General features: G+C 45.3%; 1 non-coding gene across 1 annotated transcript; it reads right to left on the bottom strand.

Moving 5' to 3' along the window:
- Nucleotides 1-547: 547 nt before the first annotated feature.
- On the bottom strand, nucleotides 548-688 carry LOC135272223 (U4 spliceosomal RNA). Its single transcript, XR_010340305.1, has one exon. It is a non-coding gene; the product is annotated as a U4 spliceosomal RNA (small nuclear RNA).
- Nucleotides 689-12,756: the final 12,068 nt, after the last annotated feature.

Here is a 12,756-nt window from a genome sequence, read left to right on the forward strand (position 1 = left end):
TAATCAGATTCATAAAATAGATGATTTCACACATAGATGTACTCACTTTTCTAGAACTGCCACAGGTTTTGCCCTAAATATAAAAATTCTGATAAAATCCATTTCATATGATTCATTTCTAACTGTATTTGTTGCATTATTGAGTAGATTCTTGACAGGAAAGAACTTCTGCATGAATCAGATGCTGATGAGAACTGAGTGCCCTGCTTACCACTGTAAGCAATTTTTAAAAAATATATTTTATTGTACTTTAGGTTCTGGGGTACATGTGTAGAACATGCCGGATTGTTGCATACATACATACATGGCAATGTGGTTTGCTGCCTCTAATCCCCCATCACCTATATCTGGCATTTCTCCCCATGCTATCCTTCCCCAACTCCCCACCCCACGCTGTCCCTCCCATAGTCCCCCACAACAGACCCCAGTGTGTGATGTTCCCCTCCCTGTGTCCATGTGTTCTCATTGTTCAGCACCTGCCTATGAGTGAGAACATGCGGTGTTTATTTTTCTTTGTTTTTCTTTTTTCTTGTTTTTTATAATTCAGTCTCTGTAGAGACTGTCAAAAATTGCCAATGCCGACTATATTTCAAATCGTCATAGCGGGGTATTGGGAAAAGTTTTCAATTAGCAATAATCGCGCCTCGGATAAACCTCATTGGCTACAATACTGCCACCGTGCAAAGCTTTTTGTTTTTTGTTTTTTGGGTTTTTTTAAAATTTGGTGTTTGTTTTTCTGTTCTTGTGTCAGTTTGCTGAGAATGATGGTTTCCAGATTCATCCATGTCCCTAAAAAGAACACAAACTCATCATTTTTTATGGCTGCATAGTATTCCATGGTGTATATGTGCCACGTTTTCCTTGTCCAGTCTATCATTGATGGGCATTTGGGTTGGTTCCAGGTCTTTGCTATTGTAAACAGTGCCGCAGTGAACATACGTGTGCATGTGTCTTTATAATAGAATGATTTATAATCCTTTGGATATATACCCAGTAATGGGATTGCTGGGTCAAATGGAATTTCTATTTCTAGGTCCTTGAGGAATCGCCACACTGTCTTCCACAATGGTTGAACTAACCTACACTCCCACCATCAGTGTAAAAGTGTTCCTATTTCTCCACATCCTCTCCAGCATCTGTTGTCTCCAGATTTTTTAATGATCACCATTCTAACTGGTGTGAGGTGGTATCTCAATGTGGTTTTGATTTGCATGTCTCTAATGACCAGTGATGATGAGCATTTTTTCATATGTTTGTTGGCCTCATATACGTCTTCTTTTGAAAAATGTCTGTTTATATCCTTTGCCCACTTTTGAATGGGTTTGTTTATTTCTTGTAAATCTGTTTTAGTTCTTTGTAGATTATGGACATTAGCCCTTTGTCAGATGGGTAGATTGCAAAAATTTTTTCCCATTCTGTTGGTTGCCGGTTCACTCAAATGATTGTTTCTTTTGCTGTACAGAAGCTCTGGAGTTTAATGAGATCCCATTTGTCTAATTTGGCTTTTGTTGCCAATGCTTTTGGTGTTTTAGTCATAAAGTCCTTGCCTATGCCTATGCCCTGAATGGTTTTGCTTAGGTTTTCTTCTAGGGTTTTTATGGTGTTAGGCCTTATGTTTAAGTCTTTAATCCATAAATGGTGTTGAGAAGGCAGTCTTAACCAATGTGCAGTTTCAATATCCAACAGCAGGTCCTCAACATCGTTTAATTCAACGTTGCTTCCATATAACGTTGAGAGGAAAAAAACTGATTTCTGGTCGGGACCACTACCCATGCAGAGTCGCACATCTCCCCACATCTGCATGGGTTCTCTTTGGACACACTGCTTCCCGCTCCCACATCCCAAAGCTGTGCACACTGGGTTAACTGGCATCGACGTGGTCCCAGGTCAAGTGAGTGTCAGGGGTAGTGAGTTGCCCTGCCATGGGATGGCCTGTCCAGTGCTGGTTCCCACCTTATGCCCTACCCTCCTGGGACCAGCTGCAGCCACCTGCAACCCAGAGCTGAAATAATTAGGTAATTATTTCACTTGTTTTATTCATATTTTTAAATGCATATATAGCTCACATTTATTTCAATATTAGAAGTGTTTTGAGTTTTGTTGTTGTTGTTTTGTTTCATTTTGTTTTTTGTTTTGTTTTTAAATAAAGACGGGGTTTCACCATGTTGGTCAGACTGGTCTTGAACTCCCGATCTCAGGTGATCTGCCCACCTTGGCCTCCAAAGTGCTTGGATTACAGGCGTGAGCCACCACACCCGGCTGTTGTTGTTTTTTGTTTTTTCTTTTGAGACAGAGTCTCACTCTGTCACCCAGGCTGGAGTGCAGTGTCGCTATCTCGCCTCCTGGGTTCAAGGGATTCTCCTGCCTCAGCCTCCCGAGTAACTGGGATCACAGGTGTACACCACCATGCCTGGCTAATTTTTGTATTTTTAGTACAGGTGGGGTTTCACCATGTTGGTCAGGCTGGTCTCAAACTCCTGCCCTCATTATCTGCCTGCCTTGGTCTCCCAAAGTGATGGGATTACAGGCGTGAGCCACCGTGCTAGGCCCTTCCCCCGCCCCTAGACAGAGTCTCACCCTGTCGCCAGGTTAGAGTACAGTGGTGCAATCTCGGCTCACTGCAACCTCCACCTTCCGGGTTCAAGCCATTCTCCTGCCTCAGCCTCTTCAGTAGCTGGGACTACAGGCACACAACCCCATGCCCAGCTAATTTTTGTATTTTTAATAGAGATGGGATTTCACCATGTTGGCCAGGATGGTCTCGATCCCACCTCAGCCTTCCAAAGTGCTGCGATTACAGGCATAAACCACCACCGGCCTGCCGTGTTTTGGTCTTTATTTAGAAGTTTGATGATGTTCTTCTGACCAGAAATATGCCATGCGAACTTAATTCGTATTTTTATCTATTAGTCTATGGGAAAATTGGTTTAATTATAGATCGTTTCACTTAAGTTCGCAATTTCCAAGAACCTATTGATGACATTAAGTGAGGACTTGCTGTACTTCCATAGATCTCACAAACCCCAGTGGCAAGGGAACACAGCACAGGGGCTCGTGCCAGGACTTGGAAAGCCCCAAAGCTGCAGGTGCATTAACTTCACAGTAAATCCACCTCTAACCCTAGAGGCCAGCAAACCCGACTGATAATCAAACTCATCTGCAGGCCCTATTAGAGAAATACGACCTCAAGGTAACACCTCTGCAGATTTTGCTTCGATAGGGAAAAGGGAAGCTTTTGGAAGCTCTTATAAGAGGGGTGGGTAAGGCGTGCGTGGAGGTGGGAGGGAGGAGAGGACAGGTGGAACTTACTGAGCCTTCTAAAATCATTCTCTTCAGAGCTGGTCCTGGCAACCTGTGAACTGTCCATCATCTTTTTTTTCTTTCTTTGAGATGGAGTCTCGCTCTGTCGCTCAGGTTGGAGTGCAATGGTGCAATTTTGGCTCAATGCAACCTCCACTTCTTGGGTTCCAGCAATTCTCCTGCCTCAGCCTCCCCAATAGCTGGGACTACAAGTACATGTGCCACCACGCCTGGCTAATTTTTTGTATTTTTAGCAGAGACGGAGTTTCGTCATGTTGGCCAGGCTGGTCTCGAATTCCTGACCTCAAGTGATCTGCCTGCCTCGGCTTCCCAAAATGCTGGGATTACAGGCGTGAGTCACTGCTCCTGGCCCGTCCATCATCTTTTAAAGCAAGTTTGTTCAACCTGTGGCCCGCGGGCCTAATGCCGCCCAGGACGGCTTTGAATGTGGCTTAACACAAATTTGTAAACTTTCTTAAAACATTATGATATGTTTTTGCCTTTTTTTTTTTTTTTAAGCTCATCAGCTTTTGTTGAGTGTCAGTGTATCTCATGTGTGGCGCAAGATAATTCTTATTCCAATGTGGCCCAGAGAAGCCCAAAAATTGAGCACCACTGTTGTAAAGTGTCCTGGTATTTCAAGAAATAATGGCCAGGGCCAACTTCTCCAGATTGCTATTACTGCTCTCCATTACAAACACACACTTCGTGCCTCTCCCTTTGCAGCTCTATTCTGACTGTTTTAAAATAAGAGACACACAACATACACACACATACCTGTGTCTTCCTCTAAATTACTATCATCAGGGAAAAAAATAAATCCGTAGCTGAACCTGTCGATTGGAATCTGGAACTGGTCACTTGGAAACTGGGAATCGTTGGTCTTCTCCTTGGGTTCTAGAATGGAGGCAATTATACTTCCACTCACCTCCCATGCAGACAGTTTAGGTGAGAAATTAAGTCAATGCATTCCACCTGGAGTTCATAGGAGGCTCCTTAAATCCTAAGGAGAACTTTCCATTTAAAAAATAAGTATTTCTGCACAGCCAGAGGGTAAAAGATTCTATAATTATGACCCTGAGATTCCATTTGAACAATCAAATACTAACTAAATAATATTTTTAAAGCAATAGCAACCCTTGTCATTAAATCTTTTTTTTTTTTTTTTTTTTGAGACAGTCTTGCTTTGTTGCCCAGGCTGGAGTGCAGGGGCGTGGTCTCAGCTCACCGCAACCTCCACCTCCCGGGTTCAAGCAATTCTCCTGCTTCAGCCTCTCAGGTAGCTTAGAGGCTAATTTTTTGTATTTTTAGTTGAGATAGGTTTTCGCCACATTGGCCAGGCTGTTCTCGAACTCCTGAGATCAGGTAATCCACCTGCCTCAACCTCCCAAAGTGCTGGGATTACAGGCGTGAGCCAGCACACCCAGCCCCTTGTCATTAAAACTCTCTTTTTGACATCTTTGTGCCTAAGTGTACAGGCCTCAGAACAGACCGCCTTTGTCCACGTTCCTGTTTTACTCCTTGCCATTATCTTCCCTGACCAGCTATTTAAGCTCTCTGAGCTTCAGTTACCTGATCTGTAAAACAGGAGCACTTCATAACTAGCTGATAGGGCTATTAGGATTTGATGAAATCACGTTGGTAAATGCCTAGTGCAACATTTGGAATTTGCTCAACAAGTCACAGTTGATATTTTCACTATGTTACTACTGTTTGTACTTTCAGAATGAATGAGAAGGACACGCAAATGAGAAGAAGAGAGCCCAGGATGGCGGAGGCTACAAGACATTCTCAAACACTGCAAACAGGAAGACTGACAAAGATCGTTTAGGAAGTAATTCGATAGTGTTTCTCAAAACTTAATCCATACATATCTAATTTCTAGGAACCTTTTGCGGACGGATCCAAACTAATTTGACTGGGCAACAACTGTCAGGTTCTCTTGGTAAAATTCAACTGACTCCAGTGACTAGAAGTAGATGATACAACCTTAACACTGAGAGCCACACATCTCAACTGTGGGCTTCTGATTAGGCTGCTTCAAATACTAACTGCCCCAAGGGTACAGAGATGAAAGATAAACTATCAGACACACTACTAATGCTCATGGTGGATATAATGAATTGGATACCTCTTCCTTCCTTCCTTCCTTTCTTTCTCTTTCTTTCTTTCTTTTTTCAGTCTCACTCTGCTGCCCAGGCTGGAGTACAGTGGTGCCATCTTGGCTCACTGCAAACTGCCTCCCGGGTTCAACCGAGTCTCCTGCCTCAGCCTCCTGAGTAGCTGGGATTACAGGTGCACACCACCGTGCCTGGCTAATTTTTGTATTTTTAGTAGAGACAGGGTATCACCATGTTGGCCAGGCTGGTCTCGAACTCCTGACCTCAAGTGATCCACCTGCCTCAGCCTCCCAAAGTGCTGGAATTACAGGCGTGAGCCATCGTGCCTGGCCAGACTACTCTTTCTAAATATGCCTTTGTAGGTGAGGAAAAAATTTCCCTCCACCTTGTAGGTTCTCAGCTGAGGCTCTGACGGATGACAGGAGAGAAACAACAGAGGTTTATTAACATGTGTATCTCCTGTATACATGCAAGAAATTCAGGGATGAGTAACCCAAAGAACTGGCCAGAACTTAGACTTAAATAGCATCTTTTCTTAAAAAAAAAAAAATTTCAAAGCTATAACAAGACAAAGAAGAAGGACTTTGAGTTTCTAGGACAGCAAATTGTGGACCGGAAAATATATGGAAGGTCAGCACCAGTGAGGAAAATGTGTTATATGAAAGTTCTGGTGCTGTCTTTGTACTGATAAGGGTCTAGCATTGTCAGTGATTAATTGTTGTACAAATTTATGTCCTGATTTTAGGCAAACAGGGAGAAGGATGCCAGCTTTTTGTGTATCTTCGTCTTCTCAGTTGTCTTTAGCCCAAAATAATCCTTATGCCCAAGTGGCATATTTTGGGGTGGCAAACTCTGCTATCCTTTACCTTCCTGTACTGCAAAGTCTAGAAAACCGAAAATTACATTCCCTAGCCTCTCTTGCAGCTGAGATTTGGAGAGAGAATTCGGTCCCACCAAAGTCATGTCAAATAATTTCCAAAATATTCCCCTTTTTCAATTGATAAAGGCTAAGATGAAGGATGTGCTTAGTGTGAGGTCCAAATGCCGTACTATTAATAATTGAGGCCCAGGATCTGGCCAGCCTACCTGCCTGTATTCCCAGTCAGGGCAGCATAGGACTGGCAGTGGCCTTCCCTACTGGGGGTTGAGGAGTTGGAGCTGAGCTGGTAACATTTAGGGAGGGTCTGTAGACACTGAGGGACAGTTGTGTTTTTTGCAGACGGCTCACTCCAAGGAGGAAGAAAGGGAAACATTGGGCTGACACACCTAGCATTTTCCTCAAATTTGCCAACCAGGTTAAACCACCTCCTTCTTCTCCCAGCTACCACAGAAAGTCAGAGAGAGAGAGAGAGGCCAGGGTGCCACAACTCCACATCAGGGAGAATCACCAAGGAGGGTGAAAAGGTTCAGTTACCTATATTGGCAGGAAGTCTGGTGAAAGGGACGAAAAGAACTGTCACAATTTACCGTATATACTCCTGTTTAAAGCTAATTTTTACCAAGACCCTGTATTCATATACAATTTGTATAGTTAAAAAAGAAAGAAAAAGAAACCTACCACTTCTGTGTAGGATGGAGTAGCCGGCAGCAAATCAAAGGTCCTGCCAAGAAAAACTGGAAAGTCTAGATTATGGTAATTTAAAAAGAAAAAATCTGTTAAATGCATCAGAGGGCCGGGTGAAGCAATAGGGATTAGAAGGGGCCCCCCTCTGGAGAAGGGAGAACCTGGGGGTTCCTCGTCCTGTTAGTGGGCAGAGGAAAAGTCACTTCCTGGGATGACCCCATCTAAGGCCAACTCTCCTCTTTTATTCTTTGTCACAACTGTCCCAGGGCATGTACTGCGATTTGTCATTAAATGTCAACTTCATTGCATTTTTATTTGTCTCTCTGTGTACCCTATAACCTTCACGTGGGCAGGAGGAGACTGTCTATCTTGTTCATTGTTGCATTCCCAGGCTGGTATACAGTAGATGCCTAGTAAATATTTCTTGGGTTGGATTGGATTGAATGGAATGGAATGTGAACAGTGAATGCTTTCCAGCTCTTTCAGATTTCCTGGATTCTAGAGGCAGGCCCCCTTTCTCCCCAGAGGCTCTGTTCCCTTAAGGCTTTGTCAATAGGCCTAAACCCAAGTTCCTTTCTGATAGAATGGCATCCTCAGAGTCTTGCTCTAATACCTCCAGGGCTTGGAAGTGGGTGGGGTTGTCTTATCACCGACCCTGTAAACTCCCAGGCCACACCCAAGCTAGCACCTCCAGGCCCTTCTCTCCCTAACCACAGAATGCCTCGCAGCTCTAACAGCAAAAGTCCAAGAACGCCTGTTCTGAGGGCCTATCTGGCATCCAGTTTCTGTTAAACTCAAACCATTTCCCGATCTCTCCAAAGCCCTGCAGGTTCCTTGAGTTCACATGCTCTCAAACCCCGGCCCCTAGATTCTAAAACCAGGCCTGCCTACCCTCAGTCTCATTGCCAGGCCTCTGGGCCCACCTTCCCCATTCTCATTGGACCCTGGACATCCATCCCTTCCGGGGGTCCCATCCAGGGGGATCCCACACTCCCTGAGTAAAGACCTCACAGAGAGAAAAAATCTAAATGATGCCCAGCTAAGCCCACAGTTGCTGGGTACTTTCAAAATGTCTTTCTAAGTGCAGCTTGACATTCTTAAAACTTTATTCTTGTGCATTTGAAGTATTTTACGTTCCTTTCCAGGTGTAAAAAGCCCAAGACTGAAGCCAGGAAAACTGAATTCTGGTCCCGGTTCTGTTGCTATGTGGTCTTGGACTACCCGTTTTCTGGTGGAACCCTGGCTCATTTGCTTTGGGGACTGGTTTTCTTGTGAGCGCCCAGAGGCTGTCAGGCTCAGGGAAACCTATATACATGATCCACATTGAAATAAGGGTCTAAAGCCTTGATGTAAGCATGAAAGTGTGTGGGCAGCATGAAGCCCTACAAGTGGACATTGACCTTCAATGGGCCAATGGGTCAAGGTTTATCCAGCCCCAAGAGGGCCCAGGTCCCAGCCAGACCATAGAAAGCCCTTTAAGCTTTTGGATTACCCTTTCTCACACTGCTAATAAAGACACACCAATTTACGAAACAGACTGGGCAATTTAAGAAGAAACAGGTGTAATGCACTTACAGTTGCAGGTGGCTAGGGAGGCCTCACAGTCACGGTGGAAGGCGAAAGGCACTTCTCACATGGCAGCAGCAAGAGAGTAGATGAGGAAGAAATGAACACGGAAACCCCTTAAAAAACCATCCGATCTCATGAGACTTATCCATTACCACGAGAAAAGTATGGGGTAACCGCCCCGATGATTCAATGACCTCCCACCAGGTTCCTCCCACAACACGTGGGAATTATAGAAGTACAGTTCAAGAAGAGATTTGGGTGGGGACACAGCCAAACCATATCAGCCTGTTAGGCCTCTCCAGAACTGAGGAACTTTTTTTTTTTTTTTTTAACCACTTTGGGACTTATAGAGGCTTCCTGTGTGCCAGGTCTGTTCTAAGCACTTCACACCTGATGGCCCATTTCATCCTCATGACGAATCTCTGGAGTAGATGTGCTGTCCCCCCAAGAGTTCCAAAATGCGAGGCCTTGGGAGGGTAAAGCATTGATTCAAGATGAGCGGCTCCTACAGTAAGGGGCAATCTGTCTCCGTGGTCCCTATTCTTACCCACAGTGCTGGTGATTTTTCTACAGGCCCCAGAAGAGCCCCCTCATTCATGGTTGGGTTTCCTGGTCACTTGATTCCAGGTGGACGGTACTAAATTTGGGCATGCCTCTCACTGCAATTTAGTCACATCTTAGTCTCATGGTTTGGTTCCTCTGGAGAACCCTGACTAACACAGCACCTACAGGGTGTCCTGTAAATATCCATGTTTCATCAATGCACAGATTTGATTTTGGTCTTTTGAGCCTCCCTGGGCATCAGTCTACAGCTCATCTTGGGGGTGGGTTATACCTTCAAATAGCCCGTCTCATCACTTGCTTTCTTCCTAGTTTCTCAGTGAGTGTCATTCTCCTGACCTCTTTTCCAGAATCTGGAAGCAATTTTCCAAAGCCCACTTCCTCAAGGAGGCTCTTACCCAGTGCGGTATATACACAATAGGAGTCTTTCCTTTCCTTGTACCCTTATCAAATCTCTCCAGTCTTTCAAGGGTAAACTGATAAACAGCTCTCCAGTTTCTTTATTTGTGTCATTTCATTTAATGGTTCATTTTATTTTATTTTATTTTTTGAGACAAGATCTAGCTCTATCACCCAGGCTGGAGTGCAGTGGTGCAATCTCAGCTCACTGCAACCTCTGCCTCCGGGGCTCAAACCATCCTCCCACCTCAGCCTTCCGAGCAGTTGGGATACAGGCGTGCACCACCATGCCCAGCTAATTTTTGTATTTTTTGTAAAGACAGAATCTCGCCATGTTACCCAGGCTGGTCTCCAACTCATGAGTTCATGTTATCTGCCCACCTCAGCCTTCCAAAGTGCTGGGATTGCAGGTGTGAGCCACCATATCTGGCCTTCACAGTCCATTTTGAACCTCAACCTAGAAATGGGAATCTCAAGCCAAATGGGATTAGATGTTTTTAGTTAAGACCCTCAAAGGAGATAAGGAAGTCCAAGACGTTCTCCAGATGGAGTTGCAAGCAAAGAGAACCATGGAGACTCACAAAGGTGCTGGATCCCCACAGGAGCTTTTATTTGTGTGCAGATTTGCCTGTGACCTTCTTGTGGGCCTACATCCTCCCCATTGTCACTGCAGTTGAGCCAGGACCCAGCCCAGTGCCTGGTCAGGAGAAGCTCTATTAGTGCTTATGAACTATGTTAAATTGGAACTTTCAACCAATTCAATAAGGTCACAATGGGTTGGCTCCTAGTAAGCTGCTCAATAAGTGTTTCTTCAGGTGACGTGGGCAAATGAAAGGCAGTAAGGCCCAGTGATTTCAGATCCAGAGTTTGGGACTCAGAACTAGATAATCCTGAGGTCAAATCCCAGCCTTGCTTGCTTCTTTCTGTGTGCCCTGAGCCTCTCCCCTGTGGAGAATCTATTTCACAGTGTTGCTATGAAAATGACATGAGGCCAGGTGTGGTGGCTCACCTGTCATCCCAGCACTTCAGGAGGCCGAGGCAGGTGGATCACGAGGTCAGGAGTTTGAGACCAGCCTGAACAACATGGTGAAACCCCGTCTCTATTAAAAATACAAAAATTAGCCGGGCATGGTGGCGGACACCTGTAATCCCAGCTACTCAGGAGGCTGAGGCAGGAGAATCGCTTGAACCTGGAAGGTGGAGGTTGCAGTGAGCCGAGAGATTGCGCCATTGCACTCCAGCCTGGATGACAGAGCAAGACTCCCTCTAAAAAGAGAAGATAAGAAAAAAAAGAAAAGAAAAGAAAATGACATGAGATCTTGCATGTGAAATTTATCATAGTATTGCTCGTACTTAGTCAATACTACCTTGGGCCCCGAACTCTTCCATGGCTTTCTCATTTAATCCTCTTGCAATCCAAAGAGGAGGGCACTCTTAACTGCCCCACTTCTTACAGATTAAAAAGTTGAGGAACAAGGGCCAGAGTTACCACACTGGCCCTTGTTCTCTAAGGTCACAAAGCTAGTGAGAGTGGGTATAGAACGCAAGTGCAGCATCTGGTCTTAACCGTTAAGGGAGAGCTATGAAGTCCCACATGTGGACAGTAAGTACTCAGTACAAATACACTGCTGAGTACTTTTACTGAGTACTTCTCAGTAAGTACTGAGTACTTGCTCAGTAAAAAAAACTGCTGCTGCTGTTGTGTTGGACAGCCAGGAAAAGTGAGGGGCAGAGAACTTGAGTCCCCATAACTACTCCATAACACAGTCAGAACCTTGGGCTCCAACACTCAGACCTGGAGCACCAAGCCCTGTTGCTTGTTTCTTAACTGCTTTCTCCAAGGCCTGTGCTGGGCAGCCACACCCAGAGTTCTCACCACACCCTGGAGTTCTTGCCACGCCCTGCCTGCTCCCGGAAGGTAACAGGGCCACTGAAGAAGGGCTGCCTTGTTGTGGCCTTGGCCCTGGCCCTGAAGGCCAGGAGGACAAACACTGGCTTAGAAGTACTGCAAATCAGTAAACAGTAAAAGTCAGAATAAAGGTTCTCTTGAACTTCAGCTACCCTCAACTCCAAGCTGGCTAGACCCGAGGACAAATACCCAGGACCCTGATTCCAGGAGAGATTTCTGCATGGGATCCAGTTGCTGCCTTGCAAGAGGGCATTTGCCTTTGAGGGAGGTGGGGGCAGGGGTATCAAGTTCTGGGGGAGAAGACAGGAAGTTTGCCAGTGCTACCCAGAGAGGAAAAAAACTGCGGAGGAATCAATAAAGTTGACAATAGCAGGAGATTTCCCTTTTCCCCTGGAGTCCTGGCCTGCATGAATAGGTGGAATCAGAACAGCTAAGATTCAGTGAGTCCTTCCTGCACAGGCCATGCAATGCACTTGGGACCACATGCATTCATTCATTGAATGCGTTCAACAACCCTATGGCATGCGTTTTATTATTTTCAGTTTGCAGGTGAGAAAATCATGGTACAAAGAAAGTAAATCACCTGCCCAGGGGCTGCTCAGCCCCCAGGAGGCAGAACCAGAGTCTGAACCCAAGCGATCTTCTATGGCCCTTCCCTGCCAGCTGGCAGTGGGGTATTTCTATGGTCCCTCTCACTTAATTTTGAATCTGATGGCGTATGCCAAAGTATATACAGAAAGGGCATCACTTTGGAGGGTATGTGTGGCTACTATAACAAAATTTTATAAACTGGGTGTCTTATAAACAACAGAAATTCACATCTCACAGTTCTGGAGGCTGGAAATCCAAGATCAAGGCACAGGCAGAGCTGGCATCTGGTGAGGTTCTGCCCTTTGGTTCATAGATGGTGCCTTCTCACCATGTCCTCCCCAAGTGGAAGGGGTGGAGCTCTCTTTTGGGCATCATTGATAAGACACTGCTCCCATTCAGGAGGCCTCTGCCTTCATGACCTGATCGCCTCCCAAAGACCCAGCTTCTAATACATCACCTTAGGGGGTAGGATTTCAACATCTGGATTTTAGGGAGACACAAACATTCAGACCATAGCAGAGGGGCTGAGAGACACCTGAAGCCTGCTAGGGCTCCTGAGAGCAGCTGATAAATGCATAGGATTTTGAAGAAACTTTTAAAGTCTCAGGGCAATCAACTTTGTTCCTGCTCTGAGTCTGAGAGGCCCCCATTAAAAGTTAGCCCCTCACTCGGTCTTTTTTTTTTAATTCTGAGACAGGGTTTCACTCTGTAGCCCAGGCTAGAGTGCAGTGGCGCAATCACAG

The sequence above is a fragment of the Aotus nancymaae genome, unplaced genomic scaffold, assembly GCF_030222135.1.
Source record: "Aotus nancymaae isolate 86718 unplaced genomic scaffold, 86718_ANA_hifiasm-v0.15.2.pri h1tg000006l, whole genome shotgun sequence".
NCBI classification, from domain to species: Eukaryota; Metazoa; Chordata; class Mammalia; order Primates; family Aotidae; genus Aotus; species Aotus nancymaae.